Source organism: Tachyglossus aculeatus, chromosome 2, assembly GCF_015852505.1.
Source record: "Tachyglossus aculeatus isolate mTacAcu1 chromosome 2, mTacAcu1.pri, whole genome shotgun sequence".
In the NCBI taxonomy this organism is placed as follows: domain Eukaryota; kingdom Metazoa; phylum Chordata; class Mammalia; order Monotremata; family Tachyglossidae; genus Tachyglossus; species Tachyglossus aculeatus.
This window is the reverse complement of record NC_052067.1, coordinates 72,099,440-72,118,196: the sequence shown is the minus strand read 5'-3', so window position 1 is coordinate 72,118,196 and position 18,757 is coordinate 72,099,440. Positions and strand designations below refer to the sequence as shown.

Below are 18,757 nucleotides of genomic sequence, written 5' to 3'. Positions count from 1 at the left end.
CTGCAAATGTCTCTGTAAAATGGCACTGAGGGCTTTCACATTTATTTTTCCCAAATGACTTTTCGAACAGACTTGTTAAAGGCAACAGTTTTTCTACTTGCCCATCTGCACTTTCAACTTGTGAATGTAATACCTCTTACATTGTCAACTGTAAAGGAGATTTTCAAGTGGAATTTAGCAGATTTTTTGAAGTTGGGCCGTCCGGGACCTCTACCTATGCTTTCTTTTTAATTTAAATTGCTACAAATATTTGAAAAATTCATGAATTCTAGTTAAGTGAGGTTGTTCCTACACAAGCAAATTGAAGTAGATAGGCACATACTTTGTGAATTTGATCGATGTAGATGACCATTTATAGATTTATAGTTAAGGCCTTACTATGTGCCAAACACTGTGCTAAGCACTGGAGTAGATACAGTTCAATCAGAACCTAAGGGGGAGGGAGAACAGGTATTTAATTCCCTGTTTTCAGATGAGGCGTAGAAAAAGGAAGGTCACATTCATTCATTCATTCAATCATATTTATTGAGCACTTACTGTGTAGAGAGCACTGTACTAAGCGCACAGCTGGCCCATGGTGGGGTCAGGTTTAGCAATATGGTGCATTATAGATATAGCATGGCCTGAGGGGCAGAAGATTAAGGGTTCTAATCCCAGCTCCGCCACTTTGCTGAGTGGCCTTGGGCAAGTCGTTTAACTTCTCTGTGCCTCAGTTACCTCATCTGTAAAATGGGGATTGAAACTGTGAGCTCCATGTGGGACAGGGCCTGTGTTCAACCTAATTTGCTTGTATCCACCCCAGCACTTAGTACAGTGCCTGTCCTTTAGTAAGCATTTAACAAATACCACAACTATTATTATTATTATTAGAACACAGGTCTCCTGGCACCCATTACTGTGCTGTTTTCATGAGGCCATTCTTCTTATCATCATCAATCGTATTTATTGAGTGCTTACTGTGTGCAGAGCACTGTACTAAGCGCTTGGGAAGTACAAATTGGCAACATATAGAGACAGTCCCTACCCAACAGTGGGCTCACAGTCTAAAAGGGGGAGACAAAACCAAACATACTAACAAAGTAAAATAAATAGAATAAATATGTACAAGTAAAATAAATAAATAGAGTAATAAATATGTACAAGCATATATACATATATACAGGTGCTGTGGGTAAGGGAAGGAGACAGATGTTATCAAAATAATTGCCTTGACTCTCCAGTTCATTTTGCTTTTTTAAACACAGTCCAATAGTGTCTACACTGAACAAGTGAAAGTAAAGACAGAAGAATGTTTTTGTTTTCACCTCACCTCTCACCATGAATCCATATAACACAAGCCATATTTAGCAACCAGTGAATACTCACGGTAGATGAGTTGTCATTTTGCCTGAATCCAGACCTATCAAACCCACCACCAAATGCAATCTGCTGGGTCAGAGTCTGCGGTTTTCGGGAATAGCTGCAGTAGTAAGGAAGAGGGAAGAGAGTGGCATGCAGTAAAGCCTACCCTCTAAAAAGTTTCTTTTTGGACACCTGGAATTTTGCTGTAAGCTCACTGTGAGATGGGAATGTACCCACAATGAGCTTACTAAGCCTTCCCGACTGAGCCGTCTTTTCTTTCTCTTCAATTCTCTTGTGTGTCACCCCGAATAGCTCCCTTTATTTATCCCCCCCATCCTAGCCCCACAATGCTTATATACATATCTGTAATTTACTTATTTATGTTAATGTCTAGACTGTAAGCAGGGTATGTGTCTGTTATTTTCTCTTGTACTCATTATTATTGTTATTGCATTATTATTATTATTGTTATTGTAATCTCCCAAGCACTCAGTTCAGTGCTCTGCACACAGTAAGTGCTAAATAAATATGATTGACTGACAGGGAACGTGTCTACCAACTTTGTTATATTGTAATAATAATAATGACGGTATTTATTAAGCGCTTACTATGTGCAAAGCACTGTTCTAAGCGCTGGGGACGTTACAAGGTGATGAGGTTGTCCCACAGGGGGTTCACAGTCTTAATCCCCATTTTACAGATGAGGTAACTGAGGCACAGAGAAGTGAAGTGATTTGCCCAAAGTCACACAGCTGACAATTCGCGGAGCCAGAATTTGAACCAATGACCTCTGACTCCCAAGCCTGGGCTCGTTCCACTGTGCCACGCTACTTCTCTGTTGTACCCTCTATTGTACTTCCCTATTGTACTCTCCCAAACAGTACCGTACTCTTCAAACAGGATGTGCTCAATAAATACTATTGACTGATTGGTTGAAGGGGAAGCTGCTGCCACTGCTGCTGCGGTTATTTTCCAGGGTTTCAGAAATCACCCTGCTGGCAATTTTCTGTGCCAAAAATCTCAGAGATCAGTGGACCCAAAATCTCAGAGATCAGTACCGTGACAGAAAGACTCCAGACCAGAGCGAGGAGCTGACTGCTGGCAGTGTTGACTACATTCATTCATTCAATCAATTGAATTGATTGAGCACTTACTGTGTGCAGAGCACTGTACTAAGTGCTTATGTATGTTTCTCTCTCCCCATTATGTTCTGAGGATAAGATCATCTCAAGGAGTGAGTGCGAGATGTGAGAGGTGTTTGTAACTCTCCACCTCGTCTTTCTCTGTCTAGGTCTCTGAATATACTTTTGTCTCTGGTGGGGTTTTTTGTTTATTTTGTTTTTATGGTATTTATTAACCATTTACTATGTGCCAGGCTCTGTACTAAGTGCTGGAGTGGATGCAAGGTTGGGCATAACCATTGTCCCACATAGGGTTCACAGTCTTACTCTCGATTTTACAGATGAGGTAACTGAGGCATAGAGAAGTGCTTAGTACAGTGCTCTGCACATAGTAAGTGCTCAATAAATACGATTGATGATGATAGAGAAGTTGAGTGACTTGCCCAAGGTCACATGGTAAGCAAGTGGCAGAGCCAGGATCAGAACCCACATCATCTGATTCCCAGGCCTGTGCTCTCTCCACTAGATAATGCTGCTTTCTGTGTTTGTCTTTTTCTCTCTCCCCGTTTCCTGCCTCTAATATTGAACCACTGCTCCCACCACAGTGGAAGCTGTGTCTAATAACATTGAATTGGCAGGAAATTAATATAATTCTAAAAATTTTACAAATAATTTTGAGGGGACAGGGTTGAGGCAGGTAGACCAGTAAAGAGGCTGGAGAAGAATCCAGGCAGGAAATGACAAAGATTTTGGCTATTACTACTACTACTAATATTTGGTATTTGTTAAGCACTTACTATGTACCAGGCACTGTTCTAAGCACTGGGGTAAATAATAATAATAATGATGGCATTTGTTAAGCACTTACTATGTGCCAAGCACTGTTATGAGCACTGGGGGGATAGAAGGTAATCAGTTGTCCCACATGAGGCTCACAGTCTTAATCCCCATTTTACAGATGAGGGAACTGAGGCACAAAGAAGTTAAGTGACTTGCCCAAAGTCACACAACTGATTAGTGGTGGAGTCGGGATTAGAACCCATGACCTCTGACTCCCAAGTCCATGCTCTTTCCTCTGAGCCACCCTGCTTCTCCATAATGATGGCATTTATTAAACGCTTACTATGTGCAAAGCACTGTTCTAAGCGCTGGGGAGTTTACAAGGTGATCAGGTTGTCCCACAGTGGGCTCACGGTCTTAATCCCCATTTTACAGATGAGGTAACTGAGGCCCAGAGAAGTGAAGTGACTTGCCCAAAGTCACACAGCTGACGATTGGCAGAGCCGGGATTTGAACCCATGACCTCTGACTCCAAAGCCCGGGCTCTTTCCACTGAGCCACGTTGCTACAGTGCTCGCCACGTGGTAACCCCCATATAAATATGAGGTAATCAGGTTGGACACAGTCCATGTCCCACACAGAGCTCACTGTCTTAACCCTCATTTCACAGATGAGGGAACTGAGGCCCAGAGAAGTTAAGTGACTTGCCCAAGGTCACACAGCAGACAGATGGCAGAGCTGGGATTAGAACCCAAGTCCTTCTGACTCTCAGGCCCATGCTCTAACCGCTAGGCCACACGACTTCTCCGAGAAATTGCAGAGGAGGAAGCAGCAGAATTTGGAGAATAACTGAATGCAAGAAGCAATAGACGGCAAGAACGACAGCCTCGGCAGGTACTTTCTATATCTGACCAAATCTCCCCAGTGCCAGGTACACTGCTCTTCACATAGTAAACACTCAATAAATACGATTGATTTATTGATTAATCTCTGGTGCCCAAGAGAGAAGCTACCCAGACTCCATGCCGCTGCAACTTCTCACCAGCTCCTTCTCTGCTCCACTGTGCAGTGATGAAGCGATAGCAAGAGGAAAAGGCTCTGCAGTTTCCTGCTTTACCAAACCAGAGCTCTGCTCTCCTGCCTTGCCCCTATTGCTCCGTTCCACCATGGATAAGAAGACTTCTCAACTTCTAGAACCTTGGAAAAGGTGTAATGGTGTCTGAAACTGAAACTCTGCTCCTCGAACCTCAGTGCCCTCTTTCATTTTCTTTGTTTTTGGGGTGGCTTTATTTTAGTATTCGGTATATTACCACCCTCTTCCTCAGTTGATCTTGCACCAGCAAAATCCAGACCTGAATGATTAGCACAGTCCACTCCCCACACTCCTGTACTTGTGCGGTGTGATGGAAATCTAGAGTCCAGCCTGATTTCTGCCACTTCAAATATACTGTTGCCTCTCTTCTGCTCAGCATTACTATTCTTCCTCCCTCACTGCCCCCCCTTACCACAGACCTTAGAGCCATAGCTCATTGTGGGCAGGGAATGTGTCTGTTGTTGTGCTCTCCCAAGCGCTTAGTACAGTGCTTGGCATACAATAAGTGCTCAATAAATATGATTGAATGAATGAACTTCCTCCCTACCTCCCTATTCCTCAACCTCCACTGACTTCACAATTACTTTATTGGCAAAATAGAGACCATCCACTCAAACTGCTACTGCACTTAGGGAAGCACTTATCCTATTTGACTACCTTTTTAAATGGTATTTGTTAAGCGCTTACTATGTGCAGAGCACTGTTCTAAGTGCTAGGGAGGTTACAAGGTGATCATGTTGTCCCGTGGGGGGTGGCTCATAGTTTTAATCCCCATTTTACAGAGGAGGTAACTGAGGCATGGAGAAGTTAAGTGACGTGCCCAAAGTCACAGAACTGACAGTTGGCGGAGCCGGGATTTGAACCCATGACCTCTGACTTCAAAGCCCGTGCTCTTTACACTGAGCCACGCTGCTTCCCTACTGCATCAGCATCCCTGCTGTTCTCCATGACTCTTGTCTCTCCCTATTCTAGTCCATACTTCACTCTGCTGCCTGGGCCATTTTTCTACAGAAATATTCGGTCCACATCTCCCCACTCCTCAGGAACCTCCAGTGGTTGCTCATCCACCTCGGCATCAAACAGAAACTCCGTATCATTGGCTTTAAATAACTCAATCAGCTTGCCCCCTCCTATCTTACCTCATTGATTTCCTACTACAAACCAGTACATTCACTTCACTCTGCTAGCACCAACTTACTGGACCTCAATTTTGTCTATTTTGCACTCATCAGTCAGTCAGTCAGTCATCTTTACTGAGCACTTACTGTGTGCAGAGCACTGTACTAAGTGCTTGGGAGAGTATAATATAAAAAGCAGACACATTCCCTGCCCACAGGCTTACTGTCTAGATGGGGAGACGGACATGACTATAAATAAATAAATTTAATAGATGTAAATAGGTGCTGTGGGGCTCGGTGGGGGAGAGGGACGATTAAAGGGAGCAAGTCAGGGTGACACAGAAGGGAGTGGGAGAAGAGGAAAGGAGGGCTTAGCCAGGGAAGACCTCTTGGAGGAGGTGTGCCGTCAATAAGGCTTTGAAGGGGGGAGAGCAATTGTCTATCAGATATGAGGGGAGAGGGCATCCCAGGCCAGAGGGAGGACATGGGTGAGAAGTTGGCAGTGAAACTGCCCTCTGCCCTGGACCCCATCCCCCTCACCTCTTAAAAACCATTACAGTCCTTTACCTCTCACTCTATGTTGTCTCTTCCTTTGCCTTCCAATACGATCAAGTCTCCCTTCAATTAAAAATCTACCTTGTTGAGATGCCACTGCGTCTCCTAACTACAGCCCAATGCGTTGAACTCAATGCCAGGAGGCAAACAGGCAATTGAGGGTGGGTGGCCCGGTGAGATTCGTCCCCTTTTTCCCCTGACCTATGCATGTTGCTTGCTGTGGTCAGGGAACGTGTCAGCTAATTCTGTTGTACTGTGCTCTCCTAAGTGGTTAGTACAGTGCTCTGCGCATAATAAGCACTCAATAAATACAATTGATTGACTGATTGATTGGAGTAGATAGTTTTCAGGGAGTAGAAATGCAATAGAATAAGAATTTCTTGTGTTTTTTGAGAGTGTTATGAATCTGCAAAAAGATATTAAGGCATTTGGAAATCTCCAGAAATATAGTGCTAAAGGAGCCTAAAGTATTACAATTTCCTTAGCTATTTTATTAAATAATTATGCTTCTTGATTGAACAATTGCAAACTAAGTTTAAAACCTCATGAGAGCTCTTCGGGAGTAATTTTAGCATAGTAACATGCTTTTTAATCTATCTCTAAAATCTAAGCTCATTAAAATGTATGATGTAGAATAGTCATGACATATTTTTATGCTTGAATGTGGTTCCTTATAATAACAGATAAATGATGGGCTAATTCTGCTGTGTTCTGAATTTTACAATGTTAAATGTGCACAGCCCTACTTAGAAGACTTCACTCTTGTTCTCTCTCCTTTTCTCTGTGATGTCAAGAACTAGCCAGCTTTCAAGAGAAAATGATTTTTTGGGTGCACTGACTAAGCTTTTTTATGGTATTTGCTAAATGCTTATTATGTGCCAGGCACTATTACTAAGTGCTGGGGTAGATTGATTCATTCAATTGCATTTATTGAGCGCTTACTGTGTGCAGAGGACTGTACTAAGGGCTTGATACAAATTAATCAGGTTGGCACAGTTCCTGGGAGCTCCATCTTAATCTCCATTTTACAGATGAGGCACAGAGAAGTGAAGTGATTTGCCCAAGGTCACACAGCAGACAATGTGTTGGAGTCAGGATTAGAACCCAGCTCCTTCTAACTCCCAGGCCTGTGTTCTATCCACTAGACCACACTGCTTCTTGAGTGACGGCTGTTGCTGCTACATTTGTATTAGCAAGTTGCTTGGGGACTGCCAAATTGCCCATTTCATTCATTCATTCAGTCGTATGTATTGAGCGCTTACTGTGTGCAGAGCACTGCACTAAGCACTTGGGAAGCACAAGTCGGCAACATATAGAGATGGTCCTTACCCAGCAACAGGTTACCCTTGTATAGTTGACAAAAATAGATCTACTACTTGGTGATCTTTGCCTCCAAATTATAGTATCTTCTCATGTTTGAACCTAGTCTCAACATTTCAGTACATTTCAATACCTATATTTCCTAGATATTGCAGCCCAAAAGATGTCCCCTTCCCCCTCCCCTACAACCCCACTACTGAAAAGTCTAGATAAATGAGGCTGGAGTATATTTTTAGGCCTATTATTCAGGTCATGCGCTAATGAAGACTCGGCTTATAGTGCAACTTCAATGACTGGGCTAGATCATTGCTTTCACCCAGGACTTCTATGAGGCCAGACCACTAGGCAGAGTTTGAGGGATAGGATTTCTAGGGAATTGTGACCTCTTCCCACCTCTCCCCTCTTCTCTGGAAAAGTCAAAGGTCACTTGCCCCTCAGATCACTGAAAAGATGCCTGAAGATCTTTGGGACCTTTCAGCCCTGTTAAACAGTGAGAAACGAAGACCAAGTCACTGCTTCAGATGGTCTATATGAACTATACACAAATAGTTATGTAAATATAACTGTCTTTCCTCTTATAATTGAAAGAGTGAGGTAGACAGGGTCTAGGTAGAGACTATTTCTGACAATAAGTTCCTTTTTTCAGGTATTTTTCATACAGTCCTGAGCTAATGGCAGAACTTTACAGCCTTGCACTAAATTGAGCCAAGCACCAGAGAGAACAGTTTCACTGATTTTTTTTTTTTTTTTTTTACAGACTTCAGGGACAAAAACAGCTCATCATTGTAAATTACAGTTCTTTCAACAGCCCCACCAGCATTTCATTTTTTGTTATTTCTATGGTTCAAGGAAGGGGAAGTAGCAATTTTTTCCAGTGACCTTCCCTACCCAAGGCTGCCACTTCACCTCTATCCAGAGGGCAGGGAACTTGCCTACCAACTCTATTGTACTGTACTTTCCCAAGCACTTAGTACAGTGTTATGCTTATAGTAAGTGCTTGAGAAGCAGCATGGCTCAATGGAATGAGCACGGGCTGTGGAGTCAGAGGTCATGGGCTCAAATCCCTGCTCTGCCAGTAGTCAGCTGTGTGACTTTGGGCAAGTCACTTAACTTCTCTGTGCCTCAGTGACCTCATCTATAAAATGGGGATGAAGACTGTGAGCCCCCCGGGGGACAACCTGATCATCTTGTAACCTCCCCAGCGCTTTGAACAGTGCTTAATAAATGCCATCATTATTATTATTATTATTAATAACTGATCAATTAATTGATATGAATCCTGGGAGATCCTACTCGAATGGCAACTGTTGCTTCAGAACACAGATGATCCCACAGCAATTAGTTGTTAGAGAACGAGTACTGTTCCCAATATCTACCATAGATGACATTTTTCAGCCTTCAACAGATTCAAAGTGCAATCCATACCCTGTCCACGACAGCAAAGTCAAGTCACTAGCCCAATTTTGCTTCATTCTGAAGCCTGGCTATTAGGTTGATTTTCAGATCCTGTGATCCACAATGAATGAAATTCACCATTGTGTATGTTATCTATGTGGGCATATTAATACTGCTGAATATTTTGATGCACTGATGCCATCTTATAAATCCTTCAGTTTGTCATATTCTGAAAAATCCAGCGGGCCCTGCCTACTAAATAAGTAATGGTTACCTACTTTTATTTGTTCATCCAAGATAAGATGGTAACTACTTACATTTTCTTCACAAAAGATCTAATCTCCATTTTTGAAAACCTTCATGTTAAACATGAATCACACAATAACAATGTAGTTAAAGTTATTTATTCCCTTTTCCTCCTTGCCTGAAGAAAAATGAGAGGCAGAGGAGCAGTATGACTTAAGGAAAAAAGCAACTGTCTGGGCATCAGAGAACTTGGATTCTAAGCCAGGCTATGCTATTTGCTTGCTGGGTGTCCTTGGGCAGGTCACTCAACTTCTCTGTGTCTCACTCTCATCTTTAAAATGGGGATTCAATATCTGTTCTTCCTCCTACTTAGACTGTCAACCCTAATTGGGTCAGGCACTGCGGCTGACCTGATTATTTTGTATTCACCCCAGCACTTAGTATAGTGACATAGTAAGTGCTTAACAAATACCACAGTTATTATTATTTGTTTTATAAAATTAAGTCTGTAGTCATTTAAAAAGACCAAATAAGGTGACTAGTATCTAGTTCCTTTAACTAAAAGAAAGATAATTAGGTAAATGATTAGATAATATTAGGTGTTAATATTAGTGAGGTGCTAATTATACATGAACGGAAGAGTTGAACAATTTTCAGAAATATTCAGTCAGTTTAGGTCATATCCATATTGTATGAAAAGAAGTATACTAGAACAGTGGTTGGCAATTGTTTGGTTCTTCTGCACAAAAAGGTTATCAACTCTTGGACTAGACAATAAGATGGTGGGAAGGGCTCTGTTTCAATACTTTGTGTCTGATATGATTCTTTGCTTAAGGAATGTTATGGGAAAGTTTGTTCAGTTGTAACTGAAGAAATTGGCAAGGGAAAATGTACTGTTTAGGGCGCTTTGGGTCATGTCGGAACTGCATTTTCACTGATCTTCGGGCAATGATGCCCTTGGGGCTTGAGCGATCAAGCAGTGTGGCCTAGTGGCAAGAGCATGGGTTTGGGAGTCAGAGGATGTGGATTCTAATCCCAGCTCTGCCACGTGTCTGCTGCATGACCTTGGGCAAGTCACTGAACTTAGTGCTTCAGTTACCTCATCTGCAAAATAACAACGATAATGGCATTTATTAAGCGCTTACTATGGGCAAAGCATGGTTCTAAGCGCTGGGGAGGATACAAGGTGATCAGATTGTCCCACGTGGGGCTCACAGTCTTCATCCCCATTTTACAGATGAGGTAACTGAGGCACAGAGAAGTTAAGTGACTTGCCCAAAGTCACACAGCTGACAAGCGGCGGAGCCAGGATTTGAACCCATGACCTCTGACTCGCAAGCCCATGTTAAGATTGTGAGCCCCATGTGGAACAGGGACTGTGTCCAACCTGATTACCTTTTATGTACCCCAGTGTTTATATCAGTGCTTGGCACATGGTAAGTGTTTAACAAATACTTTAATTTTGATTATTATTACAGGTCATAGCCAGATCTCCACTCATTTGGTGCTTTGTAGGACAAAATAAACACCTGCATGAAAAGTCATCCCAGTCTGTGTTTCTAAATGACATAGATTTTTGTAACCTAGCTTTCAACAGTGATTTGTGTTGCCTTTTATGAGATGTCAGCTCCATATTGATCTTGTTGAGTCCTGTATACCAACCTATTCTTCCCTCTGGGGGCTGGTTTCCTTGCACATGACTTCTGATTGGCTTGGAGTTGTCCACTGCTACCCTAGGGAAACCATGAAATCTGAAGACCACTTTCAGTAGACAGTTAAATCCAGTAGAATAGTGAAGCAGTGTGTCCTAGTAGGAAGAGCACACAGGTGTCTGGGGACTTGTGCTCTAATTCTGGCTCCACCACATACCTGCTGCAGGACCTTGGGCAAGTCATTAAATTGTTCTGTATTTCAGTTCCCTCATCTGCAAAATAGGGATTCAATACCTGTTCTTCCTCTTACTTAGATTGTGAGCCCCACGTGGGGCCTGATTATCTTGCATCTACCATGGTGCTAAGTAAAGTGTTTAGCATGTAGTAAGCTGGGCTTCATCAGTTTACTACAAAAAAGTTCAGTCCATTTTGCCCCACACCTCAAGAAACTCCAATGGTTGCCCATCCAACTGTGCATCAAACAAAAACTCCTCACCATTGGCTTTAAAACATTCAATCACTTTGCCCCCTCCTACATCACCTCGCTACTCTCCTATCACAACCCAGCCCACACACTTTGCTTACCTTATGCTAACCTCCTCACTGTATGTCACTCTTTTCTATCTCGCCACTGACCCCTTGCCCATGTCCTGCTTCTGGCCTGGAACGTCCTCTCTTCTCAAGTCTGACAGATAATCACTCTCTCCCCTTTCCAGGCCTTACTGAAGGCACATCTCCTCCAAGAGGCCTTCCCTGATGAAGCCTTCCTTTCCTCTTCTCCCTCTCCCTTCTGCACTGTCCTGACTTGCTCCTTTCATTCATCACCCGCATTCCAGCCCCACAGTACTTATGTACAAATCTGTAATTTATTTATTTATATTAATATCTGTCTCCCCTCTAGACTGTAAGCTCACTGTGGGCAGGGAATGTGTCTGTTTATTGTTATATCGTAGTTTCCTAAGCCCTTAGTACAGTGCTCTGCATACAAGTGCTCAGTAAATATGATTGTAAATATGATTGAATGAACGACTAACCACTTAAGTCAAGCAAGAGTAATAATAATAATAATGATGGCATTATTAAGTGCTTACTATGTGCAAAGCACTGTTCTAAGCACTGGGGAGCTTACAAGTTGATCAAGTTGTCCCATGGTGGGGCTCACAGTCTTAATCCCCATTTTACAGAGGAGGTAACTGAGGCACAAAGAAGTCAAGTGACTTGCCCAAAGTCACACAGCTGACAATTGGCAGAGCTGGGATTTGAACCCATGACCTCTGACTCCAAAGCCCATGCTCTTTCCACTGAGCCACGCTGCTTCTCTTTGAGTTCTTACTATGTGCAGAGCACTGCACGAAGACCTTGAAAAGTACAATTGTTTTCCTCGATATCTCGATTGATATAATTAGTTTACCTTATGCCAGCTGCCCTGGATTTTCTCTCTGGGGGAATCGTTTTTATCATCTCAGTTTAAACCATATATTATTTTGTCAACTTCTTTTAAAGACTCCGTTTTTAAAAATTGACAGATTATACTTGAATTCCACTAATTTTCACATCTGCAGAGGATGAAAGGATAAAAACACACAAAAAAATGTAACAAGAGGGATAAGGCACTGTAGCTAGAGAAGCAGCAGAGTTTAAGGTTCCTGGAAGCTCAGAGTCCATTAAAATATTCCTATAGAACATATTTTTTATGGTATATGTTAAACTCTTACTATGTGCCAGGCACTGTACTAAGCACTGGGATAGAGACAAGCTAATCAGGTTGGACCAAGCCACAGTCTCTCAATCTTAATCCCCATTTTACAGATAAGGTAACTGAGGTATAGTCCCCCTCTCTATCCCCCCTGCCTTTCCTCCTTCCCTTCCTCACAGCACCTGTATATATGTATATATGTTTGTACATATTTATTACTCTATTTATTTATTTATTTTACTTGTACATATCTATTCTATTTATTTTATTTTGTTAATATGTTTTGTTTTGTTCTCTGTCTCCCCCTTCTAGACTGTGAGCCCACTGTTGGGTAGGGACCGTCTCTATGTGTTGCCAACTTGTGCTTCCCGAGCGCTTAGTACAGTGCTCTGCACACAGTAAGCACTCAATAAATATGATCGATTGATTGATTGATTGATTGAGACACTAAGTGACTTGCCCAAGGTCACACAGCAGATAGGTGGCAGAGCCAGGAATAGAACCCAGGTCCTTCTGACATTCAAGCCTATGCCTCACCCACTAGGCCATAATACTTCTCAAATGCCTACTTTTTGGTCTCCTCCTCTGTACTGTAAGCTCCCTAAGGGCAAGAAATATCCAACACCTCTGTGAAATCGTAGTCCCTCAAGCACTTAGTACAGTGCTCTACCCATAGTAAGCACTCAATAAATATGATTGATTGATTGGTGATATTAACTTAGAAGTCTTGAAACAAATTTACTTTAGCAAATCTTTATAGAACACTTACCTGTCAAATGTACTCACTAAAGTTACAGTCATTTAATCATAATTATTGAGTGCTTACTGGGTGCAGAGCACTGTACTAAGCACTTGGGAGAGTACAATATGCTAGAGTTGTTAGACACATTCCCTGCCCTCAATGAGCCCTCTGAATTCCTTTGGAAAAAGTAATATAAAAATAAAACATTAGAAGAATTGATTTAACTAGCCCAACTTTCCTCCTGTGCAAGAAGTTGGTTTAGGACAATCCACATCTTACTTGTATGGGGAACTGGAAGTGAAGAATGTTCATGGATATGGAACATGGCTGTGTTTAAACGTCCTGATAAGAGGACATGGAAGAGAGGAGGTGGAGGAGGAAGAGGAAGAGGAGGTGTAGGGGGAGGAGGAGGAAGCATGATGAAGGAGGAAGAAGGGGAGGTGGACAAGGAGAGGGAAGAGGAGTGGGAGAGAGAGTGGGAAGGGGAGCAGGAACAGAATTCTTTGGGGCATCACTATCTGATACCTTAACGTGTTTCAGTGGCTCTGTCTACAATAACACAGAAAAACTGGATAACTGAGTCTCCCCAAGAGAATCCAGGATTCAGCAAGTAGAAGGTTCTTTCTCCTTTGGGCCTGAGAAGTTTTGTTGCTAGAAATGTCTTCAGGGGCACACCCCCTTCATAGGAAATTTATCATTATTCTTGGCATAATGTCTTAAAAGAGAGGATGGCAAGAATCACCGTTACTGACTGGAAAGTCTGCTTAAGTTTATTGGACTTTAAATTGAATGTGGTTTCTTAAAATTCATTTATACACATAAACTGGGGAGGACGATCAACAGTGGATGTGTTAGAATAAATGTGATCTTTAATCAACTTTTCCAAATTAATTTCCATATCATCCTTGATGATTGCATTACCTGCAAGGAGGCAGTTGATTGTACCATATAACAATATTTTTTCAGCATATAAAAAATGAATTTAGACAATAGGTTGTCAGACTTACTCCCAAGTAAGCAGTTTAGTTATTATTATTTCTCTTATTTTTAAAAATAAATAGGTAACAACACTCTTCTGCCATGACAACTGACTGCAGAGAATTTTGTGAAGCTCGAAAGAGAAAATCGCCAGAATTAAAGGGACTGAAAATAGGCAACATAGTAGAACATATGTTTTAAACTTAGAGATGGATCTTGCTTTAGTTAATATCTCTCTTTGATTTCTCAATCAAAGATTTTTAGAAATGAGAGCATATCAAGGTCATCGAAATGTATCTGTCATTAGGATTTTAATTGCTAATTTCCTCTCCTGTTGGCCCCTTAAATATTACAAGGCAATTTTCTTCTTAGAATATCAAAGTCATTTTTACCAGTAATGGAATCAGTCATGAAGGAAACTATTTGGATTGATTCATTGCTTTAGTCTAAGGCTAATTCTATATTTCAAATATGCTCCATTTTCATGAGCAATAGGCTGGTGGGTGGAAAGATCCCAAATGCAAAACTAGTTTGACTCAGTAAAGGGGAAAGTGTGCATGTATATATTCCCGGCAGCATGAGTACAACTGCCAAAAAATTCAGTTCAGGGATACCTGTTTGGGATTTCTGAACATGGGTGTAGTCCAAGCAATAATGCTTCTCTGGAAAACCCTAGGAACTTGGGAGCTTCATTCTCTGAACTGTGCTGAAGAGAAAAAGCAAAAACTGAAGAAGAGCAAAGAAGGGGTTTGGTCTTCATTTTACGATGGAGAATCCTCTTGAAGCATAAGTTCATTTGTTTCATGCCTGTGGAATTTAAACAATCGTGATTTTAGCCATAGAATGCTCTTCGGGTAACTGCAGCCTTCTTTTTAGTACTTGTGTTCTCTCCTGTTTTAGTGAAAGCATCAGATTGGAATGGAGACTGTACAATTTGAAAAAAAAAAAATCCACCCAACATCTAGAGAAACAGTCTGGCTTAATGGAAAGAGCCTGAGCCTGGAAGGCAAAGGACTTGGGTTTTAACCCTAGCTCTTCATTATCAATCAATCAATCAATCATATTTATTGAGCACTTACAATGTACAGAGCACTGTACTAAGCACTTGGGAGAGTACAATACAACAGAATTAGCCAAAACATTTCCTGCCCATAACAAGTCTGCTGTGTGACCTTGGACAAGTCACTTTTTTATGGTATTTGTTAAATGCTTACTATGTATCAGACACTGTACTACGCATTAGGGTAGATAACAGATAATAGGGCTCAAAGTCTTAATTTCCATTTTACAAATGAGGTAGCTGAGGCCCAGAAAAGTGAAGTGACTTGCCCACGGTCACACAGCAGACACATGGCGGAGATGGGATTAGAACCCAGGCCCTCTGACCCCCGGATCTGTGCCCTTTCCACTAGGCCAAGCTATTTAGCTTCTCTGTGACTCAGTTACCTCATCTATAAAATGGGATTAAATCCTATTCCCTCCTATTTACACTGTGAGCTCCATGTGGAGCTCATATGGGGGCAAACCGATTAACTTGTATCTACCCTAGTGCTTAGAGTGGCTCTTGGCAAATAAAAAACACTAATCAATCAATCATATTTATCGAGTGCTTACTGTGTGTAGAGCACTGTACTAATTGCTTGGGGGAGTATAGTAACACAGTAAGTGCTCAATAGATACAATTGAATGAATAATAATGATAACAATGGTATTTGTTAAGTGCTTAGTATGTGCCAAGCACTGTTCTAAGCTCTGAGTATAATAGAGTTGGTAGACATGATCCCTGCCCATGAGGAGCATACAGTCTAGACGGTGAGACAGACATGAATATAAATGAAAGAATTACAGATATGCAGTTATGTACATAATGATAACAATAATAATAATAATTTTGGTATTTGCTAAGCGCTTACTATGTGCCAAGCACTGTTATAAGTGCTGGAGGAGATACAAGGTAATCAGGTTGTCCCACATGGGGCTCACAGCCTTAATCCCCATTTTACAGATGAGGTACCTGAGGCCCAGAGAAGTTAAGTGATTTGCCCACAGTCACACAGCTGATAAGTGGCAAAGCCGGGATTAGAACCCATGACCTCTGACTCCCAAGCCTGTGCTCTTTTGGAACTGAGGGTGGGATGAAAATCCTAGTGCAAGGAAGTGCAAAAGGGAGCGGGAGAAGAGGAAACGAGGGCTTAGTCAGGGAAGGCCTGTTGCAAGAGTTGGCTTTTCATAAGTCTCTGAAGGTGGAAAGAATGATGGTGTGTTGGATGTGAAAAGGGAGAGACTTCCAGGCAGCACATGGGGCAAGACGTCGGTAGTGAGACAGATGAGATCGAGGTTCAGTGAATAGGTTGGCAATTAAAGGAGTGAAGTGTGTGGGCTGGGTTAGAGAGGAAATCAGAGAGGTAAGGTAAGAGGGGTAATTGAGTGTTTAAAAGCCTATGGTAAGGCATTCCTGTTTGATGCTCAGCTGGGTGGGCAACCACTGGAGGTTTTTGAGGAGTGGGGAAACACGGCCTGAACGTTTTTGTAGAAAAATGATCCAGGCAGCAGAGTAAAGTATGGACTGAAGTGGAGAGAGATAGAAGGCAGGGAGGTCAGCAAGGAGGCTGATAAAATAATCAAGGCAGGATAGGATAAGTGCTTGGATTAATGTGGTAGCATTTTGAATGGAGAGGTAAGGGTGGATTTAACGGTGTTGTGAAGGCTGAATGGACAGGATTTGGTGACAGATTGAATGTGAGGGTTGAATGAGAGAGATGAGTCGAGGATAATGTCAAGGTTGTGGGCTTGAGAGACAAGGAGGAGGTATCATCATTATCATTATCATTTGGCATGAGCCCATCTCTGGGGATTCACCTTACTCCAATTTCAGGCACTCAATGACAAGTCCTCTCGTCAACTTAATGACATGAGCCCCAGGCGCTCTTCTATGGGTTCCAAATCAGCCCCTCCACCTGAGCTGGGAAAATTCCCTATCCTAACAAACCTCAACGGTTGGGAGTATCCTAACTGGTCCGGAACATCTGAGACAGATCCTAATTAAATGTAATGACCAGGAATTACTAGACCGTGAACTCTGTGACAAGTTCAAAATGAAAACTTTATTTGAATCCTAGTCTAATTGCAGGGAAGAAATACACACACACACACACACATACACATACACATACATGCACACACATGCACACACTGAAGCAGCATGGTGTAGTGGATAGAGCACAGGCCTCGGAGTCAGAAGCTCATGGGTTCCAATCCTGCTCCACCACTTGTCTGCTGTGTGACCTTGGGCAAGACACTTAACTTCTCTGTGCCTCAGTTACCTCATCAGTAAAATGGGGATTGAGACTGTGAGCCCCACGTGGGACAAGGGACTTTGTCTAACCTGATTTGCTTGTATCCACCCCAGTGCTTAGTACAGTGCCTGACACAAAATAAGTGTTTAACAAGTACCATAATTATCATTATCATTACAATAAACATAGCTAACCTTCTGACTGTTTGACCCGAGTCCGTGAAGATGGTCTCATGTTGGAGGAATTCAAGGGGTCCAGCTGCCCGCAGCACGTTGTCCTGGCTCGAGTCGTAGGTGTTTCCTAGGGGTCTCTGTAGGCATCTCATTGCTCTTCTTAGATGGTTTTGCCGCTGCATGGGGCCGGTTTTTTCCCCCTTTTATCCATTCTTGGCAGTTGTTTCTATAGGTCACATCGATAGGTCACAGCTCCAATTGCCTGCTGTCTCAAGCCTGTTACGGTTTAAAGTCGCGTTTATCTTTGCAAGGAGCATCAGGCAGTTTTTCTCCTGCCCCACAACAAGGCAATCCAGTTCCTCCTCAAACTCCTCAGCAAGACAGTTCAGTTTCTCCTCAAATTCTTCCTTTGATATTGTTGAAGAACAGTCTCTTATGAAATGGCTTCTGTGTTACAAGATGGATTCACTCTTGCTCACCACATTATTAAATAACAAAAAACCTTTGCTGTGGTCTCATTTAATGGTACAAGATTCTATCTTCATGAAATAAGATTTTAATTCACCAATGAAGTAAAATATAATCATGTTTTATATAATGGGGACATTGCTATCAAGTAATTGGAGCCATCTTGCCCCTGATTTGATACCTGGCTCCTCATTTTACTTTGGTTTTTGTGAAATCTTTTTAAAGGACTCTTGCTGGGTCAATTAAGTGATCCAACGACTGATAATGCACCAATTGGCCTGCAATTTAGTATTTACAAGTTCTCTGCACTTCTGATGAGGGCTAAGCTTCAGCTATGTTTTGGCATGCTTGTGGCCTGAATAATAAATTGTGACCAACCAGGGAAAACCCATCAGGAGCTGGACTCTCCAAACTGAAACTCCGTGTTTGGAGTTCAGTCTGAATCCGGGCTAGCTCTCCCAGACCACAGAGAGGAACAATATGTGATCAGAGAAAGACAGATCAATTTATAAGTGGTATTTTTTGAGCATTTACTGTATATAGAGCACTGTAAGAAGCACTTGGATGAGAACAATACAATAAACTTGGTAGCCACACCCCTGCCCACAAGACAAACCAGCCACTTGTCTGCTGTGTGACCATGGGTGAAGGGATTCACTTCTCTGTGCTTCAGTTACCACATCTGTAAAAGGGGGATTAAGATTGGGAGTCCCATATGGGACATGATCTAATAATAATAGTATGTGTTCTAAGCTCAGGGGGAGCTACAAGATAATCAGGTTG

General features: G+C 42.1%; 1 protein-coding gene across 1 annotated transcript in view; it reads right to left on the bottom strand.

Moving 5' to 3' along the window:
• Positions 1 to 17,599, bottom strand: part of SHPRH (SNF2 histone linker PHD RING helicase) — a 171,384-nt gene extending 153,785 nt beyond the window's left edge. The window contains exon 1 of the mRNA XM_038762901.1: positions 17,528 to 17,599. The gene's annotated coding sequence lies outside the window, so the exon portion shown is untranslated. The remainder of the gene's footprint in view (positions 1 to 17,527) is intronic.
• Positions 17,600 to 18,757: the final 1,158 nt, after the last annotated feature.